General features: G+C 35.8%; 1 long non-coding RNA gene across 1 annotated transcript; it reads right to left on the minus strand.

The window, feature by feature from the left end:
• Positions 1–5,145: 5,145 nt before the first annotated feature.
• LOC139189378 (uncharacterized) lies at positions 5,146–6,860 on the minus strand. Its single transcript, XR_011573299.1, has 2 exons — positions 6,635–6,860; positions 5,146–6,541 (listed from the first exon to the last, which is right to left on the minus strand). It is a non-coding gene; the product is annotated as an uncharacterized lncRNA (long non-coding RNA).
• Positions 6,861–12,130: the final 5,270 nt, after the last annotated feature.

The following is a 12,130-nucleotide window of genomic DNA, read 5'->3' on the forward strand; positions in this document are numbered from 1 at the left end:
CTCTCTCTGAATTTGTTGTTTTTGTTGTTGTTCGACTTTTTTTTTTTTTTGCCCAAGACATTTGAGATTGCCTTTAACAAAACTTCTCTCAAGTTAATGTAACAAACACAGCTAATACACACTTCCAACTTTTGGATATGAATAAAGGTTCAAAGTCTACTCAAGATATGTACAATATGCCAAGTCTCTCTTGGAAATCAACCAACAAAATCATACCTGCCTACCAATAACAACCCTCCAAAGAACAACTATTGGAGTTTGAATACAAATAAAACACTACAATCCCACATCGACCAAAACGTGTTTATGTTAGGCTATATAAACTTTTGTGCCTTGTACTTAGTTGAATAATGATTAGACTCTTGGGGTTCTTAGAATATGTTGAAGACTCCTGAATCAGGAAATTGGTTTTCTATATTTGAATTTGTAGGCATCAACAGTTGGAATTAAAATGAATTGATGTATATAAGGCCTTTCATTTTGAATTCAATGTTTCAATTTGAATTGGTAATAGACTTAACTGTTCCCAAAGGTTATGTGCTTCCTAAAAGGGTGCCAATAAATATATATATATGCCACACAAGGTTGGAGAGAAATTTACATTTATTTTTCACGTACAAAATCTTTCATTTGTATAATGAGGGAAGCACACAAAAGTTCAAGCACTCAGAAGGGAAAAAATTATGTCTTTAGGATATTGTCCATATGCAAGCCTCTATCTACACAATAAGTTGGATTATTTCAATTCATCTGACTTTCATGTTCTAGCAATTTCATTGTTATAACATGTTGTATTTGTTATAGTCGAATGGTTGTTGTTATAACATTCTACAAATTGTTAAAAGTTTTTATAATTACTATTATATTGGTCTTGATTTTATTGATATTAGTCCATTGCCTACTGAATTTTTCCTTAACAACAACAATCCAAATCTACGGTATTTGGTTGTGGTTGTGGTGTGGATGCAACTTCAATCACAGGCGTGTCGACTTTAGGGGCAAATGCAGCTTTCAACAATGCTTCATTGCCTAAAACTCGGAACTCGAAAAATTACTCTTGAATCTTGCCTTGAACAATTCCCAAGTTACCGGTGTAGTGGTTGGAATAGCTGTTTTTTTTTTTAAACTTCCACCAACTCTTAACACTTTCCACTAAGAAAAATACTGAACTATTGACCTTATGCAAGATATCTCATCACTTCCAATACATCTTCCATAGTTTTACTTAAAGTTAGTTGTCATCTTATACATTATACACCAATGGCATCAGGTAGTATTTATCCAAGACCTGCAACAAGTGACCTTTTTGAAACCATCAATAATGTAGGAAAATTTTTGAAAATCATAGTTACATTTCAATCATAGTTCTATTTAAACCCCTCCCATAATCGAGTGATACGACTATGGAGCATCATGAGCGCCAAGAGTTTCTTTGGACGAAAGTTTGATGGCAAAGTCCGTAATGAACATCCACACCAGTAAAGCCACCTCAACTCATTAGAGAGATAATCAAAGTCCCTAGAAAAAATTAGTATAGTTCACAAAGAATTTTAGATTTTTTTTGTAAGAAATATTTGGTCCTGGAAGCTAATTAAATCAATAAAGTCAGTTCCCTGCACTGTAATAAAGTAATAAGATCAGTCCCGATCATTGACAAAGGTTTCTTAAGCAAAAGTCATTGCCAATGTTAATAAAAAGATTAACAATTGACTCACTTACCAAATACCACTGGCAAGATAATCAGGCAAATGAGGAAGGCCATGCACACCAAAAGCTAGCATCCCAAGGAATGAAAATTTCCAATCTTTGGTACTCACCAATTGGCCTCTTCAAATTTTCAATTAGTGCAATCCACATGGAGGGCCTCTACCAATCTAGGAAGCTCTGTCAAACGTGCAAAAGTAAAAAAAAATTGTCAAGATTAGAAAACTAATACCTACTGTAACACTTCTACTTTTTAGTTGGATAAAGAGTAGCAGTATTGGTGATCATTAGCTTCATCCTAATTACATGTCTTAGCACTTCAATCAAATAGAAAGTTATTGAATGTCATATGCAATAATACATGGCCGTATAATGAAACTTAGTCTAGGACTTGAAACAATCAACAATAGAAATATATTTTAGGTTTCAAATGCAGCCTAAACTGATGCTCATAATTTGTTCACTCATTCAGCCAAAAACATTTATCTTTGCCTGCATCCTTTGGAGCACCAATTTCTTGACTGCTACCTCTCAACAGGTTCTGAAAAATGACATGATAAAAATTCAAAGCTTTGACTATTAATGTAAGGATCAGTACAATCGACTTTATTAAATAAAGTCTATAATAAGACCTCCATTTTTGCTTTAAAATGATAGAAAATTTGCTTAATTCACCACTGGTCTGCTAACTTGTAATAACATGAAATGAATGCATGCACAACAATACAGAGGAAAAGGGTAAAAACCTAGTACTATTTGCATAACATTTGAAAGTGAGTAATAATCAAAATAAGAGTTGGAAGCCTCGGTTGCTTATGTGGCTTTGAAGAGCTGTACTGGAAACCTGTGCATGCTAATTACTAGAACTATTTGCATAACATTTGAAAGTGTGAATGGATATATTCTACACAACATTTGAAAGTACAATACACACAATATACATTCTTTTGCCTTTCGTGCAACCAAGCAAAAAAAGAACAAACATAAAAGAAAAGGAAAGGAGAAATCCAGTGTCAAAATTCTCACAAATCCATCACACTACTGTAAGTAAATACACATTGATATTAAAAACTAATGAATTTCTGATATCAAAGACGAGACAGACCATTAAGAGTATACCAAGTTATGGAAAATTAACACCTATTTGCTTCTAATTCTTTATTTTTTGTTCCAATTCCACTAAAAAACAAACCACCCTCATTGGTTATACTCTAAACCACCTATGAATTACACCTTTAGACTTTCATGATCTCCCTAAGGATGACCCATTGCGCAGGGCCGGTCCTGAGTTTTTGGGTGCCCAGTGCGAAGACCATCCCAAACTCTTGGATCATAAATGTTTAAATGGAAAATAGGTTCAGGAGATTCAATATTTTCCTCTACACCATTATGATCATCATCAACATTTAAATCCACATCACCACCATTTTCATGGTCTTGAGACTTATCACCAACATTTTCTTCTAAATCACTACCATTTTCATGATCATGAGACTCCTCAACAACATTTTGTGGCTCTTCACCAACATCATTTTCTCTCAAATTTTCAACTGACTCATTCTTTGTAGAGAAAATTTTATTAAGAGATCCTCTTAAACTTTCGGCAATTTCATTATCCTTTGCCTTTTTTTTCCTTTTCATATTACCAGAGAGTTGTTTCCTAAAAGACATGGCTTCGATAATTTGTTTGCAAAAAGTACCTACACATGAACCTAAAAATTGGGTTTGAAATGAAATCAAATAATTCAATTAGTCAAGAATTCAATTCATCAACAACAACAATTCTATACATCAATTATCAATTTATCATATAATTCTATGTCACTTGCATTTTAAAATTTTATATTAAATTATAAATTGATAATTCAAATTTTAAAAATTAGTTTACCTCAAAACTCAAAAGGGTTGGTGGTGAGTGAATGCACTTGCAGCCAATGGCCCAATGCCAATGGTGAATGACCTGGTGCTAAGCTGAGGAGTGTGGAGGATTGCCTTGCAGCCCTGCCTGTCAAGCTGCGTGCAGTAGCTTGCACTTGTAGTTGAGAGTTGACTTGAGTTGCCAACCCAAGAGGAAACACCAAAACAATAAAGCTTGCAGCAGCCAATGAATTGAGAGAAAGAAAAAGAAGAGTTAGGGGACGGCAACAGGGAAGTGGGGGAAGAGGGAACAAAGGGGGGGGGGTGGGGAATCGGGAAAAGGTTGGAAGTATTAGGGATTAGGTTTAATTAGGACCGAGTGGTCCTTGTTATGTTTTGTTGTGTCTTATATATATATAATCTGCGGCTGGGCCCTTTTGTTGCCTATTGTGCTCTTGCCCTCCAGCCCTTATTTGAGTTGTGAACATTTTTTTTTTATACTTAGTTATTTGGTTTTTTTTATTTTTTTTTATTTTGGTGCCTCCTTCATTTTGGGGCCCTGGACAGTTGCCCCTGTGGCACTGGGCCTGGGTCGGGCCTGCCATTACGATACCATGTCCATCAACATTAACCCAGTTTTTTGGCACGAGTTTTGTTCAGGAGAACCAACAATTATGACTTTAACTAATCAATATATTTCAATAGAATCTACTTGAGATCCAGATCAAATTCCGTTACCACCCAATACCAAAATGAAAATAATTCCAGGTAAACATATTAACAACAATAGAATCAACAATTAGGAAAATCAATCTAGTAAATTATAATAATTTGTCATCCAGATTTGAGTAAACCTTAGAAATCACTTAGCGGGAGTTATTGAATCATAAAAGAGAGAAGATGGAGATGGTTGTATTGGCTTACAAGAACTCCGATAGTGATCCAGAATCTCCTACTGAATCTCTGATTGGATGGATTAGGGCGAGGAAAGCTCCATAATTCCAGTCGAATAGAAAAGAGGAAACGGTTGAAGAGAGAAAAACGAGTTTTCTTTTTTCGTCAAGAAGGGAAAAGGAAGCGCGCACTCACCTCTTTCATCTGAAAATTAAGCGCCTAAAAAAAAATTGAGCGTTAAATTTTATTCTACCGTTTGAGGCGTTGCAAACTAGGACAATAGATTGCTCTTTGTAATCGTTTTGCTACTTTAATTGCGACGTTACTAATACCAAGGTCGCAAATACTTTTCGCGGTAGTGTTATATGTCATGAAAAATATGTCGTAAAAGAGTCTTTTTCTTGAGTGATTTATGCCTATATACGATCTCGGTTTCCACTGGGAATTAACTAGGCTAATGCATTAGTCAATTGCTGTAAACTGGGTTTCACAATTCGCTCTCGTCTATGAGGCATAAATCATTAGCACAATAACTGGCATCATCGAATGCGAATACATAACATCAAACCATAATTTGATACCAAACCGATATAACCCGACCCCGATAGCCATCAAACTAGGGGTGGAAATGGGTTGGCCATCACCAAGATGGTGACGAAGGCATAGGTGATAATTGAAATTTGTGTGAAATTTTGAACTAACAAGCTCAATTTATTAAAACAACTATAGTCTTGTGCATGAATGTCAATTACAACAACCTCCCCACTTGAGAACACAGTAGGGTTCATCCCTATTATTACATGTCATAACATATTTAGAGCATAATAGTAGTACATGCAACAATATTCACAAACAATATGTGATGCGCAAACATAACCAAAAGTTTGGCTAGGCATTATTACAACTAGATAAGCAAAAAGACAGGAGTAGAATCACCATATTCCACATGAAGGCTACACTATTGTCAGACCCACTCCTTGTCTTTACTGCCGCCTTTGTCTCACTAGGTCTTGATGGGTGAAAAACAAAAGTGTGAGTGGATCATAATCATATATTTAGTCAAATTCATTTCGAAAGTACTAATCCCCATTTTATAAAACTTGATATAATTTAAAACTACATATTAGTATCTGTTGCAATATATAGTTGAGAAATAAATGACAATCATAAATCAAACATAAGGAACTGTAATACATTACTAGCAGATACTAGTGCGAGTGCAAGCATGTGTGTGTTCATGAACGTCTTCATGTGCATTGCTAGCATCTACTAGCTAATAAACTTACTTATATCTAGCCTCTACTAGACATAATAACACATGCAAGCATCCTACTGCCGCATATAAAGATATACTCTATGTGTGACAGACCATATGGTGGAAATAAATCAAAATGTAAGTGTATATGAATTAAAACATCACCTGATCATTTCAATCTAAATCTAGTCTAATCCAAGACCACCATCAAAGGCATGTCAGTTTGTCAAAACATGTTCATCAAAATAATTTAGAAATGATCCATTCATAGAAATTTGGATCGTGTCTCCACAACTAGCTTCTTACCTTTGTCAAGGCTAGTCATGCCTGTACTTGTAATTCACACCTTTAGTAACATTTCTAAATTAAATTAAAGTTTTCTAAGTTAAACATGATAAATAACTCTGGATTGGTGAAAACAGAGTGCATCGCATGATTCGGGATGTCGAATAACCTTAGGGTAGGTCTTGGGTCCCCATACACTGTTATACGGACGGTTGCCATGACTCGTCACCTAGTCGTCGTCACGCGTCACCTAGTCGATGGACGCGCCGTCGTCGTTGCTCTCATCATCGGAAAACGCACCTCCGTACTTGCCGTTGTCGCTAGTGAGTACGCCATCGCAGTCACACTATCGAGCAGCGCACGAACAATGACTGTCGTGGTCCAGCGCTGCTGTGTGTCAGGATGTGTGAATTCTAGTAAGATAACATAATATACCTATTATGTTGATGATTCTATTAGAACTAATGCAATCCGCTGTCTTCGTCTTTAACGCTGTTAACTTCGCCGCCGGTTGCTGTGATCTGTGGCAGAAATCGTCGCCAGATTCTATAGATTTTCCAAAAACATTGCAGGGCTTTGTTTAGCTCAATTTTTCATCCAATTTCAACCAAAACAGTACCAAAAGCTTAGAAAACTCACCTATAATTACTCTAGGACATTTTGGAATCGAATCCACCTCGGATTCACCGAAGTTTGGTTGGTTTCCTTTGCCAAATTCTGGAAAATGCACACAGAGCATGTACAGAGGTTAGAAACCTCGATTTTCAGCATGAAGTTAAGGGTTGGAAATGCTCATAGGTTTAGGGTCTGATGTGATATGAGGAAGGAACAACAAGAAAGAGAAACGGATGAGGGAAGTTGTCGTTATTAACAAGTATGAAGGTATTATTGGGGTTGAGTGACACGGCCCGATCTTGGTATCTTCCAAACACTAGGATCGACACATGTTGGCCGATACTCGAGGGTGACAAAAGCCATTTTAATATGCATATACTAAGAACATGTAAAACATGCATACAAATTTGCTGAAAAGAATAAACTTAAATAAAATACGTAACTTTAAATATAAAAAATATAAGAGAATGCACGAACATATTCAAAGCATACAACTAATCAAGAATATTGCGAAAGGAATATTATACAATAATGAGATTACAAAGAAAAGGGGTTCTACATCGAGAGAACTCAAAGGTACTGATATAGGAATGCCTTTACGTCGGTATCATGAACCTCACTTCTAAGTCCTGAAGGGGGCGCAAAACAAAGGGTGATGGAGCAAAGTTTAATATACATAATAAAATAAAACAATTTTTTTTTTCCGAACATACTAACCCCCTATTTTGAAAACTCATATAGTACTACATAGTAGGTTTTCTGAAAACCCTAGCATGCCTTGAAAACGTTCGTAAATCAAATATGTTGGAAAATAGTAGTATTTTGGTTTATTTGAATATTTGGTTTTATGGGCTTAGCCCGTTAAAATTAGGTTTTGTTAGAGATTAGGGGTTAGTTTATTATAAATATGGTGCTTTGTTATTCATTAGAGAATAAGTTAGTCATAATGTAGTCTCTTAGGGTTTAGTAGCCGTTTCGGCATTCTCAGTTTGTTTAATAATATTCTTATTATTTGTTAGTCTTGTTCGTTGCGCACTCTGATATTCAACTTGGTATCAGAGCAGGTTTGATCCTTCGGGATTTAATCTGCTTCGGGTTGGTATCTGTTTGCTCATTTCCGTTGTCGTTCATGTTCAGATTATTAGTTGGTATTGATTGTTTGCATGAAGAAAAAAAATTGTTCCTTGGTTTTTTGTCCTGTGACTCTGCTTCTGCACCTTTGAATGCCGCAGCCTGCAGGAGTATCCGCAAGTCTGTATTGCTGCAAAGGAAAAAAAGGGGAGTAAAAAAAAAAAAGGAAGAAACAAGAAAAAATTGGTTGCTTGTTTGAGGCCCATGCAGGGCAAAGGAAAAAAAAAAAAATTTGGTTGGATTTTTTGTTTGTTTGTTCGGAAGTTGGCATCGGCATTGGTATTGGCATCGGCATCGGTATCGGCATAGGCATCGGTATCGGAATCGGTATCGGCATCGACATCGGCATCGGCATTGGAATTTGGAGGCTTGCATCCACATCTGCTTGTTGGCAAACTCATGTTGTGTATCACCATGAGTTTGACGAGGGGTGTTGGAAAATATTAGTATTTTGGTTTATTTGAATGTTTGGTTTTATGGGCTTAGCCCGTTAAAATTAGGTTTTGTTAGAGATTATGGGATAGTTTATTATAAATATGGTGCTTTGTTATTCATTAGAGAATAAGTTAGCCACAATGTAGTCTCTTAGGGTTTTGTAGCCATTTCGGCATTCTCAGTTTGTTTAATAATATTCTTATTATTTGTTAGTCTTGTTCGTTGTGCACTCTGATATTCAACTAAATCATCATGTACTTAATAATTGTATGGTAGTCGCCCAAAGACAAATCCGTAAAACCTTTGCAAATCATATAACAATGTACTTAAATAGGGGTTTCATAGTCGCCCGAAGGCATATCCATCACCTGAAGGTGAAGATGTACGACACCGGGTTACGCCAGTGAAGAAAAATGGTAGACCCCATCACCCTAAGGTGAAGCTGTATGACTCTGCGTTACGCCAAAGAAGAAAATGTATATGGCACACTGACACTAGTTGTGGCTAGTGAAGCTATCTTGACACTGGTTTGGCTAGTAAAGGTGGCAGCATGGCATAAATATCTCACTACTCATCAATTGTGTCCTATAACCATAAACAGATACATACTCGTGTTGTGTGTATGTACTATATGATTACCCACTAAATAAGCACATAAAACATAAATCATATTTTTCATATCAAATCTTGGAGCTTGAAAGCTCAAACGTCAAATCATAAATCCATAGGAGCGTTCTAGCTCAAATCATCATCATAAACCATCATAAATAAATCATGTGAAACCATAAATTCATATTCGTAAATCCATCATATATCATAAAATGTAAAAAGCCATGGTTCGCAAATCTTTCATAAACGTAAATTCAATAATTCATAAACGTTTAACGTAATTTCAATAAATTGTAAATAATTCATGAAACGTAAAATCATATGAAATCATGATTTTCATGAATGCAAGCCTAGAATTTTTATAAATCATGCAATTTAAGAAGTGGTCCAGTCACATATTCTCCATTGCCGAAAAGTCGTTCAAACTAGAGAGGATGTGGTCTCCACTAACAAACACACCTAAGCATATAAAAGGACCAATTAGTAATACCCTATCAAAACAATTGAATTTGAGAAAGCACAGATTCAGAATTAGGGTGTCAAAATACCCTAAGAGGGGTCATGGACAAATTTTGTAAAAGTCAACGGGAAAGTCAATGGTCAACCCAAAAAGTCAACTAAGCCAGTTAACTATGTAAAACTTCAGAATTTCACTAAACAGATGCCAAAAACGGACTTAGGAAGTTGAAATTAGTCTAGGAGGATTCCCAAAAAAAATTCGTAAAAATTGACACAAGGAATATTCCAAGAATTTTTTGGAGAAAATTACAAGAATATTCCAACTGGATATGGGTCGAGTCGACCCGATTCGCTGGAAAACCCATCCAAAACTAAGTATATTCGCCAGATTTTCTCGGAAATTTTCAAATGGACATAACTCTTTCATTTCTCATCCAAATTTGACCCATAATATATCAAAACGAAGTTAGAGAAGAGTTGAACAAGATTATACGTATTTGGAAGCCAAAAAGGTGGCCCAAGATGGCCGGAAAAAACTTGCAAAGCATTGGAGTTTTGCCAAAAAATTAGGGAAGCTTTCCCCGAGATGTTTATGTGTCCAAACAACATCAAAATGTCTCAAAAACAACCCAAACGTACTCATAGACACAATATGCAAATTTTTAGGAAGGTTTCAAGCCTTACCATCACCGGAGAAACCCAAGCACAATGCAGTGCCACAGTAATGAAAGGGAGGAGAAGGAGAACTCAATCGGGATGGGTGGTGCAGTCATTATCATTGTTGGTGGTGGTTGTCAGCTACCTAGGGAGGAGAAGAGAGGGAGGTTTGAGAGTGAGGGAGTTGATGGAATAGAGGTGAGATAGAGTGAGAGGGTTCACAGGGAAGAAAAGAAAAGAGAGAAAAGGAGAAGGAAAGGAAAAAGGATGAGGGCCAAGAGACAAGGAAGGTAGGGGTGGGCCCCACTAGCTCACCAAACAAGGCAAGAAAAGACGAAACGGAAAATACCTTGCGAAACGTAAAATTATGGAAATGCCCTCAACGTTTCGAATTCCGTAAAATCTTTGTTCTAGCTCCAAATTCAATTCCGCTTGCGCCTATGTGTTCATAGCGACGAATACTATAAGGATACGCTAACATAATGGGTTAAATGTCACAAAATACGAGGGTCAATGAAAGTCTACGATTTTGCCTCAAAGGGCATTTTCGTAAGTTCACACTTTTAAAATTAATAAAAATATAAAATTAGGAACGGGTTGTTACATTGAGAAAGTTTTATTAAACACTACTGTTCACTCTGTCTCTTTTGAAAACAGCAGGTTTTGAGAAATAGGGTTTTGCTGCTTATGTTTGGATCCAAATTTTGAAAAAAAAAAAGTGCACTTACTTTTATATTTACCAACACATTTTGCACTCTAATTTTTTTTCATAGCTACTTTTTGAAAAATTTAGGCAATCTATAGGTTGGAGGGTCCATCGCAGTATCCGATTACTGACCCCCATTCCATCTCACCTACTCTACTTCACCTTATGTCCCCTTCAGGAATTAGGAATCTTTCCCCTCTTGTTTCCATCCCCTTTCCTCCCCCCCTCTCCTCTCACATTCTCTATTTTGTCTTTCTCCTTTTTATATAAAATTAATATAAGATGTTGACGTGGTTTAACCATGACCGTTCAAATAGGAGAGAAGGGAAAGGGAGAGGAAAAAATAGGGGAGAGAATCCTACTCCCCACTTCAGCCGGTCACCCCACCATGATGAGAGATTTTTCAGTGTGACCGGTACACGGAGTGGTAATTGCATATACTTACTAATTTATACGCTCTTTGTTTTGTAAGTCCATTTTCGTTTAATTGTTTTTCATTCCTCTACATTGAAATTTATGATTTTAGATGGCATTGTGTTTATTTGAGTTGATGGTATTCAAAATTTGAATTTTGAGATGGGTTTTGTTGGTAGGCGTTTTCAATTTGGTTACATTACATTTGGCGGTCGTTTATTTTCTGGTTGGTTGCTGAGAAAGTGTGGGAAATTGCAAAAGATTTAAAATTGGAACTTTCGTTGTTCAACAGACTGAAACTAGTATCAAGGCGGAAGAAAGGGCATAAAAAAACCCACCCGTTATCATAAAATTCAAAGTTCAAACTTACTAAGCAAAGCAGAAATTTCTTTCCTTCTTTTTCTTTTTCCTTTATAACTTTTTAATTTCGTAACTATTTTGTGCATTGACTTTAATTGATTAAATAACATGAGAAAAAATTAACAACAAAAAAAAAAAAGGTTTTGATAGCTGGGTTTAAATGGAAGATTTTTGGTTTCTTTAAGAAATTTAACTTTAATTGATATTCTTGGCAAAGTGAGATTTTCTAACTATTTTGCTTCCGTACCCGGAATTTTGTTGGGTTTTCCATGTTGAATGCTTTTTGAGGTATTCTATACTCCGGAGTTTTTAATCATTTGGTCATTTAGTCAAGAATACAATTACCAAGATATAACGATTAAAAACCCTGAGAAGCGTAGAATGTGAAATAAATTATTAGTCTTGACACTTCCTTCTTGATGTATATTACATATTATTCTCAAAATTATGCCTTCAATATCCAATTCTTTCTATCTTTGATTATCTCTTCATTTGCTTTTCCCCTCCATTTGTTTGTTTCCTTATATCTGTGTTTTATTTGGATGGGTGGAAAGTTGCTATTATATGGAATTGTTCATTTTTCTTCTTTTCCTCGAGGTGATTAGATGTGATGCTGGACCACTTATGCAATGATATATATTTCAAACATTGAAAACAGAAGGCTTCTCCTTTCGTTAGCGCTTGATTTTCTCCTTGATTGATTCTTATTTTGATTAATATTTCAATTACATGATACGATTCCATTCGAA

Source organism: Malus domestica, chromosome 11, assembly GCF_042453785.1.
Source record: "Malus domestica chromosome 11, GDT2T_hap1".
In the NCBI taxonomy this organism is placed as follows: Eukaryota; Viridiplantae; Streptophyta; class Magnoliopsida; order Rosales; family Rosaceae; genus Malus; species Malus domestica.